This window comes from Eptatretus burgeri, chromosome 4 (assembly GCF_056783735.1).
Source record: "Eptatretus burgeri isolate ZD-2024b chromosome 4, Ebu_testis_v1, whole genome shotgun sequence".
Taxonomy (NCBI): Eukaryota; Metazoa; Chordata; class Myxini; order Myxiniformes; family Myxinidae; genus Eptatretus; species Eptatretus burgeri.
This window is the reverse complement of record NC_140964.1, coordinates 84,021,241-84,048,085: the sequence shown is the minus strand read 5'-3', so window position 1 is coordinate 84,048,085 and position 26,845 is coordinate 84,021,241. Positions and strand designations below refer to the sequence as shown.

General features: G+C 41.7%; 1 protein-coding gene across 1 annotated transcript in view; it reads left to right on the top strand.

Annotated features, from left to right (window-relative positions):
• The first annotated feature begins 284 nt into the window (after positions 1-284).
• Positions 285-26,845, top strand: part of LOC147028563 (sphingosine 1-phosphate receptor 3-like) — a 43,369-nt gene continuing 16,808 nt past the window's right edge. Inside the window, exon 1 of the mRNA XM_085879088.1 lies at positions 285-423. The gene's annotated coding sequence lies outside the window, so the exon portion shown is untranslated. The remainder of the gene's footprint in view (positions 424-26,845) is intronic.

Genomic DNA, 26,845 nt, shown 5'->3' with positions numbered 1-26,845 from the left:
CATAGAGACAGGGTGAGACAGATTTGTCTGGATTGAGCATGTTCTATTTACCAGCCCATTATCTAATCAAGTAAGTTTTTGCAAGAAATTAAAGGTCACTTTTTGAAAACTGCAAGCTCGAATAAATAAAAGGAGAGATTTGAACGAGAAAGAATGGAAATTGGATATGAGTGGGAAAGATTGGGTGACATTTGGAATGAGGCAGAAGCACAACTTTTAAAAAGAAACAACTGATGAACGGTTTTTAAATAGGGTGGTGGGGGGTGGGGGGAGAGGGAGTTGCAGGGCGGTGGAGAACAAGGAGGAAGCAGAGCGCAGAGCCAAGGAAGGCGGTTGAGGTCATGAATTCGGTGGAGATCGTGAGAGCGAGCGTACAGAGACGCGAGTCTCGATGTGGACATGCGGGGTCATAATGGTATCAAGGTAAGGGATCGGGGCAGAAATTGTGACGTATATAACTCAGAGATGACATATCAATCATCAAGATTGCTTCTTAAATCGTTTCCATTGCGAGCACGTTGATGTAATGGAGGGTTTTCAGTTATGGGTATAAAGTGAAATGTATTTCCTTGTCGATCACTCGGTTTCACAAACTTACTTGAGTTACTTTCATATAAAGTTCAACCGGGATGCGCTCGATCGTGTGACATAGGATCGATCCATGGTGTCTGATTTTAAAACCTCATCATATGTATTCAACTGGTTGCCAGGATAGCCGAGATCGCTGCATAGAGGTATGTGCACTCGTCTCCAAGCAGTCGGCTTTGAATCCCAGTCCAGCTGTAAACAGTCATCCCGGTGCTCGAATCGCAGGTAGGGTGATACATCAATCAATGTGAGCGCCGGGTCTCTCTGATGGACGTTAAACCGGGCAGCCCGTCTGCCTGCACTCATGGACGTTATAATTAGGTCCCACGGTGTCCTTCACGAAGAGTTGGCGAGTTGTCGTCAGCATCCTGGCTCGATTACAAATTTGTGCCCTGACTACCACTGGAATGGGATGGCAAAGGCAACCCCCCCCCACCAACATGTAATCCCTCGCCGTGGGACTGTGTTGTTAGCGCTGAAGCTGCTTTCTGGCAGAACACCAGAAAGCAATACGTATGTTCAACTGATTCGCGTGATATGTCAAAATTTGAGAATGTACCATTTCTTTTAAAATGTTTGGTTTATACACCGCTCTCATCGCTGCCTTTGTCTTTTCATTATCGAAAGGACACGAAGTTAAAAGCGAGAGCAGAACGACGTGCATTGAAAGGAAGGCACAGCGACATCATGATACCTGCATGGTCTGCTCCTCAAATCTGGCATGAGGTTCACTAGTTTATGGCAACACGCCGGTGTGCGACAGCGCTGTTTCGTGCTGTTGCAAGATAAAAAAAAAAAAATGGAGGAATTTCAAAGCACGCTTTGTCATTTACAGTATATATGAATACATGATAATTGTACCGAGCTCTGTCGTACATCCCGAACATGAGTACACAATAGAAAGGGCTGCCAAGTTGAACGATCACGTCCAGGTGCTCAGCAGGTGTTCAATTGTTTCACCAAGTTGTTTGTTTCCTTATGAGAGGGTACATATGTGATAGGACCTGTCATGGAGCAAGGCTTTGTGGTCGAGTAGGATTTCAATTATTTGTAGTATACATCTGGCACGTTAAAGCTGCTCCGGGCAAAGTTTTACAAAGCTTTCAGAAAATTGACTTTATTTGATGTTTGAAAAAAAATATTTATGCGTAAGGGAAATTAAATTTCTTTTAACAGTTGCAACACACTTCTACATGCTGGAGTAGCTGATTTTGGCACCAAATTAAATACGACATTCGAGACGTAAGAGCAGAATCTGAGTCTGTTCATCTGTTGGTGAACGCCCTACCCTTGGGATTATCCATAACGTTTTGTGTGGTTCAATTTGAATGTACATGTCAGCAAATCGTGTATCAGTCAGCATCTATATGTCTGCCTTGTACTCCAATGATTGTTCCTGTTTGTGGAGCGGTAATTTTGACAGGCAGTTCCTCAAAAGATGATCAAAAACAGTGTTGAACATGAATTGATTATTAACAGGTGGACATAACACACTAATTTGCCAAAGAATAGGGTGTGTGTGTGTGTGTGTGTGTGTGTGTGTGTGTGTGTGTGTGTGTGTGTGTGTGTGTGTGTGTGTGTGTGTGTGTGTGTGTGTGTGTGTGTGTGTGTGTGTGTGTGTGTGTGTGTGTGTGTGTGTGCGTGCGTGTGTGTTTGTTATTTCCATAATTCAGAAGATGGAACAGAGTCCACCCAGGACTCAAAGTATCCACTTTTGTTTCGGTGAAGGATCGTGGTTCATTGCCGAAGTTGTGAAGTTTTCTTGTTCTCAGAGTTTTGTTCCGGAGGCTCATTTTAGGATCGTCACTGAACCTCGGACAGCCTCCAACTGTAGTTTGTTTGTGGTAATGTTCCCAGGGATGGTTTGTTGGATCTTTGTGAGGCTCTTCTTTATCATTCCCATTGCTCCAATTATCACTGGTATGTCACTTCCAGCACTCCTCAGCTTAAAGGACCTTTTCACTTCATTATTGAGGTTTTGATATTTGGTCATTTTCCTGATTTCTGCATTATTTAGACCAAAATTAAAGCAGAAATCAAGAATCTCACTGGGTCTTCAGAAAAAAAATCTCAATTTGCAATCTTCTTTTCCGTTTTTTACCTCAGTACTACATCCAGTCATAATGCAATGTTTTCTTTGTTCACACTCGATGGGATCAAGTCGTACATAAGCATTACTTCCTTGTTTTCAATGATTTTTTTGGTTCCCATTTCCATGACTTTGGTGGAACTGGGATATTGAAATTTCTGCAGATGTGCCAGTGGATTACTCAACACACCTTGGTGTGCCTTTGGGTGGACAGCTGTTCTCACAGGAGTCTTTTTCCATCCCGATAGGAGGTGGCTCGTGCTTTCTGTTTCTACCTTGCAGAACCAACACTTGTTCAATTGACTTAGTCCTGCCATCTTCTTTTAAAAGCCATTTGTGTAGTGTCCTTGGGCATTCATTATGATTCGTTCTCTGTCCCAATTGAGCTGACCTCTTGTTGGCCAATATATATATATATATATATATATATATATATATATATATATATATATATATATATATATATATATATATATATATATAACTAGCCGAAACCCCATCACAGACGGATTCCGTTCCATGAGCCCAATATGACAATCAGTGGCGGCTCTTGTAAGAGCCGGATCCCTGTCGATGTACTCCATGGTCTTACCTAATGAGGCCTACAAAACATCCTTGTACACGACAATTTTTAGTGTACACTACTCCTTGTGAAGAAGTCCCCTGATTTTTGTACGTGTCTACTTTGACGTACAAACACAGTGTCAAAACTTCTCAGGTCACAGTACCGAGAAAAACGTGACGCGATCGCTCGGAGGAGCACAAAATTGGTCCTTCGGTATTAATATATATAGATAGAAGATACAATGTTTCTTGTTACATTATTTGTGTCAAATTCACATTCAGAGGAAGTCAGCATGTGCAGAAGAGGGTTTTACATTGCAGACGCTATTTTCGAGGAGTGGAATTGCACCTCTCAGCGGTGACGGTCTGTCGACGACAGACAGGTGTAATGACGTCAGCGAATGACCGATGATGTCATGACGTCCTGACGCCTCTCAGCAGTGACGTCACATGTCGCCATGTAAACGAATGTAAAACAAAAAGTGTTTATTCTTCTTCAGAGTTGAATGTTGACTATTGCCACTATGTGCGATGCACTCTTACAGGTACAAAGTTTCTTTCAGTCCAGGTCACAGTACCGAGAAAAACGTGACGCGACCGCTAGGAGGAGCACAAAATTGGTCCTTCAGTATTAATATATAGGTATATATACATATATGAGTATACATACATATATATATATACACATATGAGTATACATACATATATATATATATATATATATATATATATATATATATATATATACATATATACATATATATATATATATATACATATATATATACATTTGAGTATACATACATATAACATATATATATATATATATATATATATATATTGTTGCATGCCGAGGGTCGGTGGCGAGAATGACCGCTAGGTGGGGGAAAATACGTCGTCTCCACCAGGCTCCCCGGAATTGTAGGCCGTTGCTCGGATAACTCTGCGAGCCGGCGGGTCGATTATCCGACCGTGGTCGCCAATATCTCAACCGCGTAGCATAGGGTCTGCTTGTCTAAAGCCAATTTACCAAAGTAGCAACGCAATTTAAACTACCGGGGAAGCCATGCCCTCGGAACGCCTGGTCGAACTGAATTTACTCTACCGTCAGCGGTATATTCACACTACCGACGACCACTTTGCCACCTACCTTTCCGGCTCATTGCAGTCGAGCAGGGCCTACCCAGGACATCCAGGCTATGATAGACCGATTACCGGGGATGAAACCCCGCTTATACTCAGACCCGGACCATGCTGGACCAATATAAGAAGGGACAGAAACGGATTGGGCACATTTCTAATAAATTTATTAACAGTAAAATAAAGACAAAGGCAAGACTTGATGCGAATATGCAACCAGGGAAATATTTACAATAAGCAAAAACACTTAAACAATTCTACTTATAGACGGGCCCACACGCAGACACACACACAAAAAGAAAAGAAACCCCAGAGTCTTTATTTGACCCTCACAGCCATGAAGAGAGACAAGCTGGGGGTCAGAGTTTGGTGGGTACCTGGTCGTCGGAGTGAAAGCGTGCTCTATAGTGCGGCACCTGCCAAAGGTCGTCGGTTTGGTCCCAGTGTCACGTGTGGGACTCTGTCACGTGCAGAGCTCGCGTGGCGAATAGTCGGGGTCCACAGAACTTCTCTCCCCATAACAGCCACCGTGAAGAACGAACCAGACCACTCACAGCCACCGTGAACAAAAAACAGACTGCTCACAGCCACCGTGAAAACTCCTGGTCCAACCACCGTGAAAACCCCTCTCCCCCGAACTCACCAGAACTCACGACCCCCCCCCCTCAAACTCAAACCCCTCTCCCCCGAACTCACCAGAACACATACCCTCAGAACTCTCGACAGTCCTCTCTACAGAACTCCCTGCTGAGGATGGCGTCGTAACTTTTATGGACCTCCCTCAGCGGGGAGAGGCCTTGGTGAAACTGACGTCACTGTTCGCCCGGATTGGACGGGGCTTCCATGGGTCTGCCCTTTCTGGGCGGGCTTTCGGCCATACCGGGAAGCCCGCCCACACGTGTGGACTCACCCAAAAAGGTACTTCACCAAGATTTTGCCTTGAAACAGCGAGTCGCCGGTTGGGCGGGTGAAGCGCTTGTTCAGTGGTGTTGTTGGTTTGTTTGTTGGATGGTCTTAGATGGTTTGTTGGATGTAAAGATTTAACAACTTACCTAAAAGAAGTCACAATGCACATTTTTGATTCTCCCACTAGACAAAAGGAAAGGGATCTGACTACACATGTACTTAATGGGATAACTGACTTTTGGGACCTGTATATTGAATGCAAATGGTTTCCAGATCCATAACAATATATATATATATGTATATATATATATATATATATATATATATATATATATATATATATATATATATCTCTTCTTCTTCTTTCGGCTGCTCCCGTTAGGGGTCGCCACAGCGGATCATCCGTATGATCCGCATAATGATTTGGCACATGTTTTACGCCGGATGCCCTTCCTGACGCAACACTGGTCGCCTCTTACGACACAGGGATATGGTACACCTATTTTAACCGGGGTATACACCAGCCCAGTATACTGGTACTCATTTCACCGACCTCAGAAGGATGACAGGCTGAGTCAACCCCCTGGTGTATTAATTCAGTGGCCCAACGGGGCTTGAACTCAGGACCTTTTGGATCCCAAGCCGCTGCCCTAACCACTGCACCAACACCAGGATATATATATATATATATATATATATATATATATATATATATATATATATATATATATATATATATATATATATATATATATGTATATATATATATGTATATATATATATGTATATATATATATGTATATATATATATATATATATATATATATATGTATATATATATATATATATATATATACACATATGCATACATATATATATATATATACATATATATATATATATATATATATATATATATATATATATATATATATATATACATAGTTTTCTGGAACTGGGATATTGCAATTTCTGTCGGTAAACACATACACACAGGTGAGCAATCATAGTTCAAACCTCTGCAATTGTATATATGTATGTATGTATGTGTGTATATATATATATATATATATATATATATATATATATATATATATATATATATATATATATATATATATATATATATTATTACTACACAGTGTTGGAAATAATTGTAGAAACATATAGGCACATGTATATAATACAAACACAATGCATTATTACAACAAATACTGCATACAAAAATGAATACGTTTCACAGTCCATTAAGTAGTATGTGGTATGTGAGCCCTTTGCTTTATCGAGCACATGACATCTTGTTTTAATGTTCCCAAACAGTTTATCATTGTATGACTGTGAAATGTTGTTCCAAATATCTTGTAGCACTTTACGAAATTCCTCCAATATGTTTGGATGCCATTTCTCTTTCTCATTATCCATATAATCCCATATTGCCTCAACTGTGTTTATATCAGGACTATGTGCAGGCCAAGGCAACTTTGTTTGTATTCTCCATCAGCCTCTTTGCATTCCAGATAGCTTTTCCACCACATTGGCTATATGCTTGGGGTCATTATTATGTAGGACATGAGAAGTGTTCCTGATGTGATGGCATGATGTATCACAACCGACCTCTACCTGTCGGCAGTCAGTATATCTTCAATGTTATGTAAATCTGCAACACCCTTTGCTGAGATGCAGCCAAACACTTGTATTGATCCATGCTTCATTGTAGCTGTTGTATAACTTTTATACCAATGCCAACACTTAACTTCCTCCAAACAAACTTCCATTGATTCTTGCCAAAGAGTTCAAACTTGGATTTATCTGTTAGGATCAACTACTTCCAGGTCTGGTCATCCCACTGTTTTATTTCTGCTGGGCATTTCAGCCTTTTTTGTTTGTTTGCCTCACCTCCGCAAAGGATTTTTTTGGCAGCTACACATCCATTGAGATCATTTTGGGTATCATCCTCAGAGTCCCACTGAAACATGAAGTCGAGCTGAAATCTGTCACATGGAATAGCCTTTGATAGCTAAGACTTTCATTTCTACATGCTTGTCCTGTGATATTTCCTTCTCAAACTATAACATTCACCATACATTCACCACACAATCATTAAATTAATGCCTATACGTTAATAATCCTTCTGCAGGTGTGGCATTTTCCAATTGCTTTCATGACGATCAATCGGTGTACTATATGAAAACATGACTGCACTATGAAGCATTTCATTTACACACATGAGATGTGATTTTATCAAATGCTCTTTGTATTTTATACACAGCATATAATATAATCAGCACTCGGCCCTTCTCGTCAGGTGGAAGCTGCATAAATCAACCAAGAAAAGCTACACAGGGCAAGCAATTTGGTTAAGCCTGATGGGCTTACCTTGTGTAGCTTTTCTAGGTTGAATTGTGCTGCCTTTTTTATTATAAGGGTGTGTGTTATCGAATTACAAAGTGCTATTCACAGCTGCTGATAATTAATTAGGTGAGAGCTGATTGGTTATTCCTCTAATTTGGGGTGGCAGACGTGATTGGGTCTTAATATTTATATGCTGACTGCTATCGGCATTGCCCGGGTACATGTTCGGTCGCCTCAGTGGTGCACGGTTGTGTCGACTCCATCGTGGATGATTCACAAGTGAGCCATGAAAAACTGGTCCGGCAGCTGATGGGGATGTATGGCGTTGGAGTTCTCATGCATGTGCTTCTTATAATTAATTGCTTGCAGGCATGAAGGAACTCAGGTAGAGTTTACTTACTTCGTGCTCGTGGTGCTTTTCTTGGTTGCTTTTTGCAGCCTTTTTTGACCAGAATTACCGAGTGTTGATTAATTATATAACCCTAATCACAGGTCAGATCTGACTGGTTGTTCCCCCCAATTATGGTTGAGACATGTTGGGATATATATATATATATATATATATATATATATATATATATATATATATATATATATATATATATATATATATATATATATATATATAATTCTCATCAGAGATAATCTGCGCAAGATGGGCTTTGAGCATGAGGAGGAATTGGGTGCTGGTGTTGGGGGGTGCATGTGTGTTGTTCTCACAAACCATTCACAAATGGAACCAGATTTTAAAACATTGTTTCGCCCATTTCAAATGACACAGTATATTACAGTTTTCAAAGCAACGTAAAAATTGAACATTTATGATTGGTTCCCTTTTTCACCGATATATATCAAGCAACTCTTATCGACAAAATATGTATTGCGCGATAAAAACCCACTTTTGATCATGTTTATTGAATATAATATATCATACCATCCCTTTCACATTGCAAGGCACATAGGGCTGCCAAGGCAGTTTCATTGGCAAGGAGTACAGTACAGTCCTGGACAGGTCACCACCCCAACACAGGTTACCACAAATGATTATTACCCCAGTGAGCTAGTACTCATTTTGCCAACATCAGAAGGATGACAGGCTGAGTCTACCCTACATTAATTCAATGGCCGAACAAGGGCTCAAACTCAAGACCCGAGAATATTGAGCCAACACCAGATGTTCATGTTTAGTTACTGAAGTAATATTTAAGTTGTTATGCTGCTGTTCATTGAACCTTCAAATTACTTTGATATAAATATAATTTGTTAGTGGGAGTAATTAACTGCTGCCATTATGTGTGAATGTACAAAACAAAACAGACAATGTAGATTGTAATTTCCATTGTGTCATTACCTAATGGTCATGCTTGATCATAACCTTGTGGGTTTTATATCAAAGATTATGAATGGTAACGCTTGAACTAAAATGGAGATCACTCAAGCAGATATATGACTATTTAAGGGTTGTAGTCATGCATGCAAGAATAGGAAGTTTGGAAAATGTACGCAATGGAGTTCTTACTGTCGTCATCATTTTCCACCACCACTGTATTTGGAGAGAAAGTGAAAAGTAAATGTACATAGAGTTGAGTGGGAGCATTATAATGAAATATACAGTGGAATACAGTCAACAGACCCTTTCAAATTTTTCACCTTTTGTTGACTTATAGCCTGGAATGAAATTGCATTAAATGAGACTTTTTCCACCGTTTATTTACAGATCGTAACCCACAACTTCCAAGTGAAAAACAAGTTGTACAAATTTCAGAAAATTAATTAAAATACAAAACTAGAATATCTTGGTTGGGTAAGTGTCCACCACCCTGAGTTAATACTTGGTGAAAATACCTTTGACAGCAATTACAGCTGTGAGTCTGTTGGGATAGGTCTCTACCAACTTTGCACACCTTGATTGGGCAATATTTACCCATTCTTCTGGCCAAAACTGTTCAAGCTCAGTCAAGTTGCATGTGGAGCAATTATGAACAGCAATCTTCAACTCATGCCACAGATTTTTGATTGGATTTTGGTCAGGGCTCTGATTGGGCCACTCAAGGGCATTTATCTTTTTGTTCCTTCCCACTCCAGTGTAGCTTTGGCTGTGTGCATCGGATCGTTGTCATGCTGAAAGGTAAACTTCCGTCCTAATTTTAGCTTTCTTGCAGAGGGCAGCAGGTTTTCCTCTTGGATTTTTTTCTGTATTTTGCTTCATTCATTTTCCCTTCTATCCTGACAAGTGCCCCAGTCCCTGCTGATAAGAAGCATCCCCATAACATGTTTCTGCCACCACTATGCTTCACAGTAGGGATGGTGTTTTTTGGGTGATGTGCTGTGTTGGGTTTCCGCCAAACATAATGTTTTGTATTTAGGCCAAAAAGTTCCATCTTGATTTTGTCAGACCACAAAACTTTTTTGCCGCATGGCTTCAAAATCTCTGAAGTGGTTTTTTTTGCATACCTCAAACGTGACTCAAAGTGGGCTTTTTGAGGAATGACTTCCTTCTTGCCACCCTACCGTACAGGCCAGACTTGTGGAATGCTTGGGATATTGTTGTCACATGCACACAGTGACAAGTCTTTGCCATAAATGCATGTAGCTCTTTCAAAGTTTCCATTGGCCTCTTGCTGGCCTCTCTGATCAGTCTCCTCCTTGCTTTGTCATCCAGTTTGGAGGGACGGCCTGATGTATAGGCAGGGTCATGGTGGTACCATATGCCTTCCACTTCTTAATGATTGTCTTGACTGTGCTCCAAAGGATAGTCAAGACCTTTGAAATATTTTTATACAAATCCCCTGATCTGTACCTTTCCATAACTTTATCTCCCAGGTCTTTTGAAAGCTTCTTGGCACTCATGGTTGACTCTTTGCTGTGAAATGCACTACCTAATAGAGGAAAACTACAGGAACGGCTAATTTTATTCTGAAATAATCAGAATCACTACAATTTAACACCGGTGGAGGCCAATTAACTTCGTCTGTGATTTTTTGAAGATGATTAGTTACACCTGAGCTAATTTACAATTACTGATTAGAAGGGTATAATTTACAATTACACTTATACAACCAAGATATTCTAGTTTTGTATTTTTAATTAATTTTCTGAAATTTGTAGAATTTGTTGTTCACCTGTAAGTTGTGGGTTATGATGTGTAAATTAAGGTGGAAAAAGTCTCATTTAGTGAAATTTAATTCTAGGCTATAAGGCAACAAAAGGTGAAAATTTTGAAAAGGGGGTGTTGACTTTCTATAGGCACTGTATTTATAAGGATAATGCAGTTTTGGGAGGAATCATTAAGAGAACTGAATGTTTTTTTTTTCCAGCTGAATAGTTTAAAACAAACAAACAATGAAATTAAATACTTTTACTTTGAACAATTCATTTTGTCAACGAAAAAGGTGCCATCAGAAATGAGGTTACGTAAGAGACCAAATGGTTTTACTTCTTTGGGTTCCTTCTTGGTCTTCCGTTTCATATCAAGCATTACCCCTTGTCAGAGCAACACAACCAAAAAAATTAACATGTATTCGTCTCAACTTTCAGTTGAAAAATCAATAATTTATCTTGTCCACCACTGAGGATATACATTAGCCTTCATATATGTTAGTACAGTGGAAAATCTATATAACGCTCACCGGTGGGGTCCAAAGTGACTCGGGCGTTATAAATGATACAGCGCTATACTGATGCAGTGAAAAATATTTTATATTACATACAAACCAGAACCAAAACACGTGGACATGTACGTCCGCCATCTTGGATTGTTGGGGTTGATGATGAAGCAGTCAAGTTATTTTCTTTTCTTTTTTTTTTAAACAAGAAATAAACACAGGAATTGAATGCATATAGAATATATTTTATTTTTTTGAACGACATTGAAGACAATGTGTCGTAAGAGGCGACCAGGGTTGCGTCAGGAAGGGCATCCGGCGTAAAACATGTGCCAAATCACTATGCGGATCATACGGATGATCCGCTGTGGCGACCCCTAACGGGAGCAGCCGAAAGAAGAAGAAGAAGAAGAAGAAGAAGAAGAAGAAGAAGAAGAAGAAGAAGAAGAAGAAGAAGAAGAAGAAGAAGAAGAAGAAGAAGAAGAAGAAGAAGAAGAAGAAGAAGAAGAAGAGAATATATATATATTTTTTTTATGTACAATCGAACATTACTTACAAAATAAAAAATACAAAATGTACATTATCACAGAAATCGGTAAAATATTTTACGCTTCCTTTATCACAAAACGGATACGGAATTTATATCTTGAAGAATTCGAAATTTATATCTTGAAGAAATCGGTGATCTTGGTTGGTTTCATGGATGCTCTTGAGAGTCTTCGGGTGTCATCCAGAAGGATTTTAGCCTGGTGTATCTTCAAACGAAGATTGGGGCATTCCTGCTCATCCAAGGACTCCAACCAACGAAGACCATAAAGGAAAGACTGTTCAGCTTTGGAGTGGAGAGGCTGGGGGAGAGGTTCAACTGGTGCCTCTTCTTCTTCCGACTCCTCTAGGGGTTCCTCTTCCTCTCCAGTTGACAGCTGTTCTTCTCTGAGCAGTTCTTCAGCCAGGTCTCTTTCTTCTTGATCAACCCAGGCCTGCAGAGCATCAAGAGCTGATGTTCCAGGGGTGAGGTTGAGGGCCGTGATGGCAGACCTGCCCACCTCCTCCTTGGGTCTTGTAGTACCGACCAGTTTCATCTGCACTGAAATCCTGGTCTTCTGTGAAGTTGTTGTCTTCGATTAGTTCATTGAAGACAGAGAGGTAGTTCTTGGCAGATTCAAGGTCTGCAGACTTGGCCTCTCCATGTTGTTGGTTCATGTGGACCCCATGTCGATCCTGCCAGCGTTGCAGCCACCCCCTGGTTAAGCTGTAGTCAGCATCTTCACCTCTCTCTTCCTTGTGAAGATCCTTGTTGATCTTCTTGGCCTGATGAAGGAGGATGGTGCCTGAGATGGGTATGTCAAGCTCTCCAGACTTGCAGAACCAATTGAATATTTCCTGGTCCAACTCCTGATCCCTCCCAAGCTTGACCCTCTTCCTCTTCATCCCTTCATTGAAGTTGGCAGTGACGATGAAGCTCTTGATGTTCTCTTCATCCTTCAACCATCCTCTTAGAGTTGAACCGGCGATGCCTGTATCCTTGCTGATGGTCGCTTGAGTTTCCCCATTCCGTATCCGTTTAATTATGTGTAGCTTCTCCTCTATGGAATAACACTTCCGCTTCAGCATGGCGGCGCTGAACTGAACAGAGCAAACAAAACTAACAAATTTGAAGATTTCTCAGCTGGTAGGTGATGAAGATGTCGAAAAACTGGTACAGGAGATGTAACGGGAGCTTAGATTTAAGTTGTTGACAACTCTTCCGAAAGGATGTGGGCGGTAGAGCACGCAAACATTAGTTAATCTTGTACAGTACAGTACTGTACTTACGTTGTGTACTGTGTTGTATGGTGTTAGAAGGGAACATGAACGTGAGTTACAGGAGATACCGATGCTATGATGATTTGAATTGAATTGATTTTGTTCATCTCAGCTTCGCCATTTATACGGGAAAGGTGCGAGAAGATGACAGCTCGTGAGTATTTTCACACCACATGTCAACTCAACACGGGGCGATGACAGCTTGAATTTTTTTGGCCACTTTGCGCTATTTTGGACTAACTTTGTCTCCATGTTCTCACTTTTTTTGCCTTTAAACATGAAATAGTAGTATTTTTTGGGGTCCAAGGTGTATGAGCGTTATATCAGTACAAACGCTATAACGCTTAGCGTTATATCGATTTTCCACTGTATTCCGTGGTATTTGTAATTTAACAGAGAAGGACTAAATCTTGGCTTTGTTGAATTTTTCTCCACATCGATATCATAAAAATTTTATATTTCACATCTAAATGGTAAATTATATGACCATTAAGTAGGATTTCAATTTCTGTGGGGCAACCATATCTTGTGAATTTTCATCAGAGAGCAGTTGCTATTTATAGAGTTGACTCAAGTAACCAGATATTGATGAGGCGATCCAGCAACATCTTCAGGAAGGGTGAAGTTCTTCCCACTTTAAGGAAGTAAAGTCTGCTCATGAAAAGGTAATAATAATTATATGTACTAGGGCGGGCCTGTAGGGGCGTGCCAGTATGTGCAGCTTCGTGCCTGCAGTATCAGGTCCCCAGCATCAATTGTGACGTCATATCAAACGAAGAAGAATTGACGCCCCCTCTCTCTCGCCCCCCCTCTCGCCCCCCTCTCTCCCCCTCCTCTCTCACCCCACCTCTCTCCCTCCCCCCTCTCTCCCTCCCCTCTCTTGCCCCCTCTTGCCCCCCTCTCTCCCCCCACCTCTGTCCCCCCTCCTCTCTCCCTCCCCTCTCTTGCCCCCCTCTCACCCCCTCTCTCGCCCTTCTCTCTCTCCCCCTCCTCTCTCCCTTCTCTTGCCCCCCTCTCACCCCCTCTCTCGCCCTTCTCTCTTCCCCCTCCTCTCTCCCCTCTCTTGCCTCCCCTTTCACCCCCTCTCTCATCCTTCTCTCTCCCCTCCTCTCTCCCTTCTCTCTCCCCCTCCTCTCGCCCTTCTCTCTCCCCCCTCCTCTCGCCCTTCTCTCTCCCCCTCCTCTCTCCCTCCCCTCTCTTGCCACCCCCTCTCACCCCCTCTCACCCCCTCCTCTGTCCCCCCTCTCTCCCTCCCCTCTCTCCCCTCTCTCCCCCTCCTCTGTCCCCCTCCTCTGTCCCCCTCCTCTCTCCCTCCCCTCTCTTGCCCCCCTCACCCCCTCTCTTGCCCCCTCTCTCCCCCCTCCTCTCTCCCCCCTCCTCTCTCGTTCCTCTCTCTGTAAATGTATTCACAAATGTCGACCAAGCACAACGCTTAATTCCAACCTTGGGAAAAAACAGCTTTCAAACCCTTGGGAAACAGCTGTTTCCCTCGGGAAAATTCAAACCTTGGGATTAATTAATAATTTGAATGATAATCAAACCTTGGGAGTTTGGCACATACCCAGGTATGGCACATACCCAGAGAAAGGCACATACCCAGGTCCCCAGTGTCGATTGTGACGTCATACCAAACGAAGAAGAAGAATTGTGACGTCAATCCTTCAAAAAAAATTAAATAAATAAATAAACATTAATTGTGACGTCATTCGTGTAGTCATAGCACTGTGTCCTGTCATTGGTTCACAGATACATGGCCGTAACTTGGGAACCGCTCGTCTGATCGATATCAAACCTCAAAAAGGCACATCCGCGGGTCCCCGGAAATATTCCTGGCAAGTTTCAATCCGATCGGACCGGTGGTCGTCCGGTTATTAATAATTTGGGAAAAAATTGGCATGATAAGGTGAGAAGGTGGAACGACACCTTCAGCTGCCATATATATACACCTTTTCAACACTGAAAAAGCAGTAAAATGGCCGTAACTTGGGAACCGCTCGTCCGATCGATATCAAACCTTGAAAAGGCACATCCGCGGGTCCCCGGCAATATTCCTGGAAAGTTTCAATGAGATCGGACTGGCGGTCGCAGACAAACAGATAGACAGACACACAGAGATTGCTGGAATTATAGATAGATATGTGGGGAAATTACACATGTATGTATATGTATGTATATATATATATATATATATATATATATATATATATATATATATATATATATATATATATATATATATTGTGGCGTGGTATCGGTCCATTCGGATCACTTCAGTCTGAATCTGTGAGTCACAGTGTGACCGGAAGTTCCAGTCGACCCCACAGCTCCTGAGCAAGCAATAGGGCCTATGTGCTGCACTGCCATCCGGTGGAGCTGCCAGTTTGAGTGAGGCTCCCTCCGAGTCACTACACAACCTAGTGATTAAGGAGGCCGGGCTTACCTCATCACTTGATGACCTTTTCCCTTTGACTTATCCTCGAAACCCTCACACCACCATATGCTGCCGCTTTGATAAACAGAATACACCACACTTACAGAGACCAAACGGTTTTATTTTCACATTTCATTTACAATCACATATGTACATCAGTAATTATTCAACCCAAGCAAACTTTTTCCTTACCCGTATGCAGCACCCGCGAACCCTCAGAATATTGGATATTACTTCTGCTTCGCACTTCTACAATATGGGCCCGTTTTAATTCCGACAGGGACAGAGGGAGAGACAGTTGGCGAAGAAAAGACAGACCCCTCTGACCTGGTGTGACGGTTCTCGGGAACCAGCGAGTCCCTCTGAGTGGTTGTGCGAGCTGTACATCCTGCGGCTGCCAGTGGGCATGGGCTTTCCCCGTGACTGCAGTGAATGGCACCCTTGCGCTCTGGTGGTTATTTGTTGATGCTCTGGGACTGTGCTGGACACCGACAGCAACAAGGTCCACACGCAACCCCCTCCCAGCGCACTGAGATGAACAGCAGCTCGATCACACTGGCACATCTCACACAGCACCACAAGCCTGCCACTATCCACTCAATGGATCCAGAGCGCAGGAAGGCAGACAGGCAGTCAACGAGTGCGGGAGCCTCGGGCAGAGGAGGCCAGCTCTGAAAGAACTCTGTCAGATGCTCTTACTAAGGCTCTCCTCAAGGCTTATTCGTCCAGCTTCCTTCCTCTCAGCCCCCCCCCCCCCCACAACTTCTGTTGTGGCATTGTGATGGACGAAGAAGAAGAATGAAGAAGAAGAATAACAATGAATAATGACACCTCATTATGATGTCACAATACGACATCACAATCCTCTTATGGTTTAGCATCATAATATCTTTTGATGTTGGTCTATCACAATCCCACAAGAAAAATAAATGGCAAAAGATGTTGTGATGGTAATCTATAAGAGGATTGTGATGTCGTATTGTGACATCATAATGTGGTGTCATTCCTACCTTGTTTTTTTTTTTTTTTTTTTTGAGATTTCATCCCTCCTATGTTTTTACTTTTTTAATGTTTTTTTTCTTCTTGTCATTACTACAATTACTTAGTAATTGACAAATTACTAATTCCAATTACTTTGTAATTGGCAATATTCAAAACATACCAATACTTATGCACATCATAGATATAGGAATCAACTGTAATTGCTTCTTTTCTAATGTATAATGTCCAGTCTCCTTTGACGGTTTTAAAAGCCCATGCTGCTTGCTTGCACTCTGTAAACAGCTAAATGATTCAAGTAAATCAAGAATTGGTGATTACAATGAACTATGGGTTCATGATACCCACCATGTCCAAATACATTTTCAGTTATAAACTTTTACTGTCAGAATGAGCTCTGTATTGAAAAGTTTACAGCTATCGTAATTTTTAATATAAATTTGACAAAAGTTATATAATAAGAGGTGCTTGTTACCATTGCCCAGCAACCAGTTTGAGTGTATACTCCATTGTCCTGCAAACAGCAGACAGTCTGCACCAGCTGACTTTTATTCACGGATGTTTACGGACATTTTCCGACAGTTTTGTGCTGGTTGTTTTTTTTTTTCCTGGAATCTTGGCTTTCAATTGCATCAGTATGCGTAATTTCAGTTTTCGAGCATACTTATAAAGTACTCATCATTTACAAGAGTCAGTCAGTCAGTGGTTAGAAAGAGCTTTATGTATTATTTATTTTTTTATACGCATGTCATTCCAGACTAAAACAAACAGTCTGATTGGCTCTATTTAAAAGCCATTGTTGGGAAGATCGTTTTCATGCCTAAAACCTCTATTTTATATGCTCAGTGTATACTCCATTGTCCTGCAATTTTCTGTTATGACATCTCGATAACAGAACGAGATGGCAACCTCACACAAGTTTAAGTGATTTGTTAATTAATTTATTAATTTATGGATAATTAATTTATGACAAAGCAGGATGCAATTGTGTACTTCATAAATATGAGCGCAGACACAAATTCCATGAGGTGCAAATCCGATTGCCCTCCATGGTGAGACACATGTAACAGGCACTTGTGAAACTACAGAAAACGTATGCCCAGCTTTGGACTCAAATCCAGAGGTTTCAGGAGTGGCAGGGAATACAACATAGTAGACGAAAAATAATAATTAAATAAATAATCCCATTCCCAGTGGGAAAACGATGGCCGCCCTGGTAGTTTGCCCATGACCCGAGGAAAGAGCTCCCATGTTGTGTGGAGGACAAACCAGAAAGCTCTTGTGAACTGTTCATGATAACCACTGTGCCCAATCGTCAACTCCTTTCGGTCTACAACACTGCTGATAATCTCCTGGAAGAGCCACTATGCCAGTCCAAGCACTGATGTTTCTCTCCTCTTTGTCTCACCCTTTAGTTTTCTCCAAATCCCTCTCACCTCACCTCTTTTAGGGATGAGCCAAAGCCCAGCGGGGCAAATGTAATGAAGTTAAGTTTAATACTTCTAAAACTTTATTTCTGTCTAACACTCCTCTCTCAACTTTCTCATCTCCTTTGAAAGGTCTGCAATTTTACCACTCAATACAATAAACTAAACATACTTGGTATTGCTGTAACATCAAATCTATTTTGGAAACCTCACATTGTACATAGCTTGCTAAGTCTGCCTCTAATAAACGAGTTATTTTTAGATGTTGAAGATTCTTCTTGTCTTAACAGTTGCTCCTATTAGATAAAAGATTGATTCGTCCTTGTGTATCGAGTACTGCTCTCCATCTGGGGAGGTTTCAGCTCACCATTTTTGCTTAACAGAGTCGAGTCAAAAGCCATTCGACTTATCAACTCTTCCAATCTGACCTCAGAACTCAACTTGCTTGAATTACTGTACACCGTAATGTTGGTTCTCTTTCCTTATTCTAAAGATATTACTTCGGTCTCTGCTCCTGAGAACTGACTGCTTGTATACCTCCACCATTAGCTGGACCACAAAATACCATTTTGTGTGGCCATTGGCAAATCAAGGGTGGGCTGTTATGATCTTTGTTTCTTTTCTTTCACCACTAAGCTCTGGAATTCTTTACCTTCTCGTGGTTTTGTAACAGTTATAACTTGCCTCTTTTCAAAAGGTAGGTTTTTCCAGTTCCTCAAAAACTCTTACATTATTTTTCCCTCTCTTCACTTCTCCAGTTCTTCAGTTTTTTTTGGTTTCATTGAAGGTCTGGACTCAATGAGGAAGATAAAGTCTGTAACTGGAGCCTTTAACGTTAAAAAAAACCCCACCTCACCCAGCCAAAAGTTCCTCTGTGAGTTGAAGCACTCCTTCCCCATGGTGAGGTGCCATGCAGTGGAAGGTGGGAAAAAGGAGAAATCAGATTTGTAGGACACTGTCTCCATTACATTTAGCTCACATATGCCCATTCACAAATGTACGTACGCAGATATGACAGTATGTATATTAACACTACATTACACACATGCATATAGTATGCATATAAAGCAGTGTATGGGGAGTTTTATCGAGGACCTATAGGCTTCCTTATTTCCCCCAATATAGGGTTTGTATACAAAATGAACTTTTTGTTGTGGTGAATAGCTTCTGGGCATCACTGTCCTCCATTTTCATATATGTTTGGTATTTCTTAGGAGTTCAAGTAGTTTCTATCAAGCAAATAATTACATCACAGGTTAGCATGTTGCAGACAGTTAAAAGTTCCAAAAGGTAGTTCTATTCCTTCCAGTTAAAAGTTCCAAAAGGTGGTTCTATTCCTTCCAAATTCCTCAAAGCATTTCTGAATTGTATCATTAGTCTTAGAGAAGGATCTGTACCTTTACCGCCTTATGTCACTTTAACACCAGCTTGAGCAATACAAGTAAACATGTCTCCTACTAACATGGAGTACGGATCCACACTCAGGACTGGTGCAGATGTTTTCCATATTTATCCCCTGGAAGCCACAAAGTCCAAAGCTCTCTGCATTATTGGCGCATCTTGGCAGGAGGCCAAGTCCCAAGGTTTGTGTCACAAATCCTTTACAAGTGATTGTTAGGCAGTGCATTGTGTTTAGTGCAGTGTTAATGCTTGTATATTTATGACTCGATATGGAACAAATTGTTAACCATAATAATTATATTGCCAGATGTTAATAACGTAATGTTTGAGACCAGATGTTAATTATAAACGTTGTTGAGTAAAAAGTGCACAAATAGGCTGATTGTGGCTCAACCAATAATTCACCAATTAACCATTTTCTTTCTTAGAATAAAGAACTAGTCTTGCTAATGACTCATTCTTAGAATAAAGAACTAGTCATTGTTGTTGGACTTTAAGCTGGTGGGGAAATATCACAAGAGTTCAAGAAAATTTCCAATTACTTCCACATATTGAACAACCTACCATTGATTAGCCATTTCTAGCAACACCTTGTTTATGAACCATAGAGTAATTCTGAGTAGTTTGTGCAGTGAGGGACTTTTTTAATGTTCTCTTTCTGAGATACATACATATATATATATATATATATATATATGTATATATATATATATATATATATATATATATATATATAGATAGAACCATATACATTCAAACATGCAGGTGCCCCAAAGTTAGTTATGCCATTAAGTATATGTGTAGACAGAACCCCTCCTTGTGTGTAGTGGGAAATCGAAGGGGTGCGTTGCGATGTTTTTTTATTTAGGGTAATAAATCTTTATTTCCCCTCTTACTTGAACCACAGTACCTTTTTTGCTTTCCGAGGCAAAATCTTTGTGAGCTACCTTTATGGCGAGTGCAGTCATGCGTGGAGGGGGGCGGGCTCCCGGCATAGCCGAAACCCACCCAGAAGGGGTGGACCCATGGAGGCCCTGTCCAATCAGGGTGGACAGTGACGTCAGTTTTGTCCAAGGCCCCACCCTGCTGAGGGAGGCCGATGGACTATGAAGGGACCCTCTGAGACGGCGTTCGTTGGAGTTCAGTCAAAAGGCTTAGTTCAGTTCTACATTCGCTGGGGCGTTCGTTGGAGTTTTTGCAGGAGACTTGAGTTTGGTATACGAGGAGGATTGACAGACTGAGAGCTTTTTCACGAGTCTGTGGGTGGTGCTGCATGGCCGTTCTTCGTTGGTGGAGCGATCCGTCTAGTCGATTCCGATAACGACCGAGGACACCCGACCTTGACCGGTCTCTTGCTGGGTCCTGTCCGCGACCCTGATACCCACCCTGGGACTCCGCTCGGGTTCCTCTGCAGACACGAGCCGCACACGTGTGACTGCGGGCCGAGCTGCATGACCATTGGCAGGTGCTGCACCACGGAGCACCCCCTCCCTCCAACATGCAGGTACCCAGCCGAGCCACGACCCCAGCTTGTCTCTCTCCCTGGCTGTGAGTGAGGTTCCTTGGAATTAACCTGGGTTTTATTTTTGTCTGTGTGTGTGTCTGTGTGTGTGTGTGTGTGTGTGTGTGTGTGTGTGTGTGTGTGTGTGTGTGTGGCGCCGTCTGCTAAGTACAACTGCATAAGTGTTTTCGATCATTGTAAATCTCCTGTATATCCGTGATAAGCTTGCTCTGTGTCCTTCTTGCTGTAAGTAAAACAATTGTAGAAATGTTCCCAGTTTGTTTCCGTCCTTTCTTTCATTGGTCCAGCATGGTTCGGATCTGAGTTTTAGCCGGGTCTTTGTTCCCGTTAATCTGCTCATCCGAGCCGGCACGGCTTTGGCAGTTCCGCTCGACTGCACCCGATCCAGAGTTGCTAGTCAGTAGTTGGAACTCTACCGCAGTCGGTAGAATGACCCGGTTCGAGCAAGACGCGCCGAGGGCATGGTTCCCCGGTAGATGACACCGCATGGTTAATTAGGTAAATTGGTTCCAGACAAAAAGACCCTACGCTACGCGGTGGAGGTATTGGCGTCCACGGTTGGTTAAGCGACCCACCGCCTCACGGAGTTATCTGTGAGCAACGGCCTACAATTCCGGGAGTCTGGTGGGAGACGACGTAACTCCCCCCACCTAGCGGTCGCTCTCGCCACCGGTCCCCGGCCCGCATAATGATTGGTAAAGCAGAGTGAGAAGAGAGGTGTGGAGAAAAAGTCAGGCTCATTTGCTTTGCTGTGTACAGTTCCGTGCTGGTGTGTTAGTGTATCGCTTGGTTTATTATCTTTTATATAAACACAAGTTTTGAGCACATTTGCCTGCTGATTGAACTCTGTTGATTAAAGAACCTTTGCTTTTGTGATGGTCTGTTTCTTACCCACAGTAGGCAGGTTGATAGATTTGCAGTTTTCTATCGCCTCAATTGTGGTCTTGTTCTTTATTCGTACATCACCCCATAGCTTCGCTTGTTCAGGTCACATACTTTGTGAAAGTGTTGTTCTCAGGTTGCATGTCAGATTCCTTGTATTATTCTGCCATCTATTGTCCATTGCAAAGATAGTTTATGATGTCACCAGCTCAATGGGATTATGTTCACCCCTTGGCTTTTAGGATGGGGGGGGCTATTATTGCCATGGAGCCTTGAACCTGGTTCACTGCTTGTTTCCAAACTATATCAGGCCTTTCACCTTGTGTTACAATTCAAAATGCATAACATTTGAGGACCTAAAAACTCAGGATCATGATACTGGTTTGTTTATTTGCTGCATGGACTCCAAATTGGCACAAATGTTCATGCATTGAGGCAGTTATGATGCACGTTTGTCTGGGCTCATGGTGTAGATTGTTTTGGGCCTGTCTGTTACTTGAACTGTTCAATCATTAATGATATTATATCTTCTGCCTGGTGTTGGCTTAATGGATTAGGCCAGCGATAAACCTCGATAAATGGCTATATTTTAGGAGTTTAATCAACCGGCTTGACACAAAGCTACAACAGGTCTCCTATGAAAGATGGTGATCTCAGTAACACATTTAGCCCTGTTGTCCTCATATTTTGGTGTGCGGTCCATGAAATATTCACATTTGAAGCATACACCCATCTGAATATTTGGACCATTTCAGAAAATCACATAATTTCCCATAAACTACAAGACAAAGATCCCTCTTCCTACACGTTTGGTATTAAAATGTGTCGATTGGACAGGAGAATAATGTAGTATCACAACCACATCATTATATATAAATTTATATGCCTTTATTGACAAAATACGATAATTTTTCTAAATTTTTAGGATCGCCATAAGGAAAATATCAGAGAAGGCGATTTTTCAAAACCGATGTTGACATTGCTATGTTCAGTAGTTATCCTTTACAATATTAAAGAAGATATGATAAAACGTGATTACATAATTATCATCCTCACCATCGCTCTCATCCATGCACCAAGGTTGTCCTGCATGGTTGTGCAAAAATGGACACTACTGAAAGGCTATAGCTAAGCAATTAGTTAAACCTCATATATCTATTTTTTATTCAATTCCTTCTCTTCCAGGGTTGTAGAACGCCAATGCCAATTGTATGGACACATCATAAATGCTCTACCCATTATGCAATAATGCTTAAAAGTGGTCTTTCGTTAATCATTTAACGGAATTTTCAATTTCTCTTTATTATAGGACTGCAACATAGCTGAACGGTGTCCAGATAAACCAGGATCGAGTCCATTGAAGTTACAGTTGCCAAAAAAGAAGCGAAGGTTGTCGACAGAATTAAATGGGATAAATGCATTATATGTCAGAATTCGTCAAAGGAAAAGGTCAGCAAAGCTGGGAGCACGGGTTTGGAAGCTTTGAAGTCATCTTCACAAATACGGAACGATGAAATTGGCCAGTGTTTGGAGTCACGTAAGGGAGGAACGGATATGTCTATATTCTACCACCGCAGTTGCTATCAGTCGTACACCAGAAAGAGGAACTTATCCTTCTTCTCAGAACATCCATCACAGGAGAAACCAAAGATTGTGGAGCCTAAACACACGTGAGCAAATACCCACAAGATGACTGATTGGTCAACCTGTTTCATCTGTCATTCCAGGAAACGTGATAAACTTCACCGTGTCCAAACAGGACCTCGACAAGCAACAGTTCGCAAAGCAGCAGAAGCACGTGACGATCAGGATATGCTTGGTCTTCTTGAAGGCAAGGACCTGTTTGCAAAAAATGCTATATGTCATAGTACTTGCATGGTTTCATACATCAGCACCCACAACATGAGCTCTGGGCAAGACCAGCAAGATGTAACGGAATCTGATGAACATCAAAATGCCTTCTCCCATCTTGTTGATGAGATAGATACTGACCTTAGAGGAGGGAAAGCCTTCAAAATGAAGAATCTATTACATCGATTCAAAACGATCTTAGGGGACAATGAAGAAACCTCATACACTACACAAAAACTAGAGCGGCAACTAAAACATCACTACGGAGATGATATCGTTGTTCATTCACAACGTGGGCAATCAAAATCAAGTATCATCATGAGCAGCCACGTGTCATTGGGCGACGCAGTTCGAGTGTTTGCACAGCTCAAAGAAGACTTCAGTCAAAGCCAAATGGAACCAGACGCCATGCTGCCAGAGGACGATAACCAGTTGGACTCAAGTAAGTCAGCTCTCCACAAAGTAGTTGGAGATATTCGTGATGAAATTAGTCAGATGATGGCAACAACCGAATACCCAACACCTGGTGATATCAGTATGGATTCATCGGAAAATGCTCTGCCTGCGATGATGAAAACATTCTTTGTATGGCTGATTAGCAAAGAGGCATTTGATACAGCTGACGAGACGTACCTACTGAACGACAACAAATGACGTAAAGTTCTTTCATTGGTTGAAACTACCATTCATTGTGTTCGACGAGATCTGATCATGCCTCTGCAATTAGGCCTAGCTGCACAATTTCACCATGCATACGGCAAGCGAGATATTATCGACGTACTGAGCTCCCATGGTTTCTGCATTCCCTATGATGACCTCCGGCAGTTCATGACAGCAGTCAGCAATGATGAGCTCATGTAAAGTTCAATCATGTAAAAATAGGGCGCATTGCTTTGTAGTTATGTCTAATTCACTGATTTTTGGAAATGGCCAAAATTTTCTTATGGGGGTATCCTTCAGGTGTGAATATTTCATAGGCCGCACACCAAAAATGAGGACAACAGGGCAAAATGAGTTACTGAGATCCCCATCTTTCATATGAGACCTCTTGTAGCTTTGTGTCAAGCCGGTTGATTAAGTACCAAAAAATCTGACCTATACCGCTGGCCTAGTTAGGATGGTGGGCTTGGGATCCTAGGATCCTGAGTTCAAATCCCACTTGGCTGTTGAATTAATACCAGGTGGGGTTGACTCTGCCTGTTATCCTCCTGAAGTTGGCAAACTGAGTGCCAGCTTGCTGGTATCCTGTGTCGGAGTGGTGACCCGTCCAGGATTGTGCCCAATAGCCAAAGAGACTGCTTAGGCAGCACCAACGTTCTGCACAGAGTATGATCTCAATGGATGGATTGCATCTTGAGTGTTTGATTGTCCAGCATCTATTCATGTCCATGCCTATTGGACCACTGCATGTTTGTGATGTCAGCATGCATGATATAACCCATCAATTGTCTTCCCTTCCAAACCAGTACATAGCTGAATGGGCAGGCCTATTATACATTACCTCGATTCACAGTCCCAGCTACTGATCTTTTTTCATGCATTCTACCAAAATCCTACACCTGGTTACCCTCCTCCATTCTCACCTCAATGCTCACCTGCATTCCTTATTCACTCTGTTCTCTTTTCCATGGAACCCACTCCCTGCGTGTGTTGTCTTATTCCCCTCCCTCCATTCCTTCAATGCTGTTGTGAATCGTCAACTCATACTTTATCCCTGTTCCTTCAAGTCTCACTTACATGCTTTCCCTCCCCCCCCAACCCCTCCAAACATATTTCATTTCTGCCACTCATGTGTGATGTTGTCTTCCTGTTGCCGTGTGTGTGTGTGTGTGTGTGTGTGTGTGTGTGTGTGTGTGTGTGTGTGTGTGTGTGTGTGTGTGTGTGTGTGTGTGTGTGTGTGTGTGTGTGTGTGTGTGTGTGTGTGTGTGTGTGTGTGTGTGTGTCTGTCATGTGCTTAAATTGTACACTGTGATTAGCTATCATACAAGCAATCAGAAAGTTCGACACTTGCAGAGGAACTGTAAAAGCATAGGACGTGAAGGTTGTGGCTATAAATTCCAGTAAAGAAATAGCCGTCTCTGTTGGTGGCACAGGGGTATGAAAACTAAAGCATAAAACAGTCTGTTATCCGCTGCGAACAAATCTTCCATTTAGGCGGTGATATATTAGGTGTGTGATCTGAATGTGTGGTGATTACTGTGGCTCCTGGGAAGGACATATTACATGACAAGCACAGAGAAAGCAAAGTCTTAGCTAGTGAGGGCTACTCCATGCAGTGGATTGCACACCTGAAATCATGTTTCAGCAGGAGCTGTATGCAAAACTCTGAAGAGGAGATGAGAAACTGGTATTGTTGATCATAGAAGTGGTTGAGGAAAAGTCCAAACTCTTCAAAAGTGATGTTAACTACTTCAGGGTATGTTCTCTGTACCTCAAGAGAACATACCCTACGTATGTTCTTTTTGGGTTAGTTGACAACCCATTAGAGATCTCGTGAATCACTTAACTGCAAGTACAGGTGTGCCAAGTGTTTCATCAAGAACGATAAGATACACATGAGTGCCAAATGTTCTTGATGGAGGTGGAGCTGCTCGAAAATCTTTGCTGACTTTGCATCTCTATTTGCCACTCTGGAAAAGTTTTTGTGTTTTCTGGATAATGGCCACATCAATTAACTTTTCATAAGGAATGCATGAATTCAGTTTTTGAATATTACTTTGATATACTGATAAGATATTATAACTTACCCTCCTGCTTTCTTTCTCCCTCTCATTGCAGATATGTGCATTCATAGAAATTAGTTTGCCTCATCTTCGTGCCTGTCTCTCCATTAACCAAATATTCCTTTTGCTTTCATTTCATTATTTTTTCCTCTCATTTCATTTTTTTCCCCTTCGAGTATCACCTGAATCTGTGGTTGGTTATCTTTTCCTGCTCTGATGTAAAACCATTGGCAGTTCCTTTGTACAGCCTATCATTGAATGGATACAGTGTGAACTTTCTAATTTCAGATGTTGCTCATACATAATGTCCCACTAAAGTTTCTTGAGATCCAATATATAGCTTGTAATACTGTAACTTGCCATTTCGTTATGTTTTCACCCCTCACTGTCTGTCTGTCTGTTTGTTTGTTTGTTTGTCTGTTTGTTTGCTCGTCTGTCTGTTTGTGTGCACAATATCTCAAAACGTTGTAGACGGATTCGGACGAAACTTTGTGGACACGTTGGGTTTTTGACAAGGACGAATTGCTTCAATTTTACTGAAGACCCGGATCCGGATCCG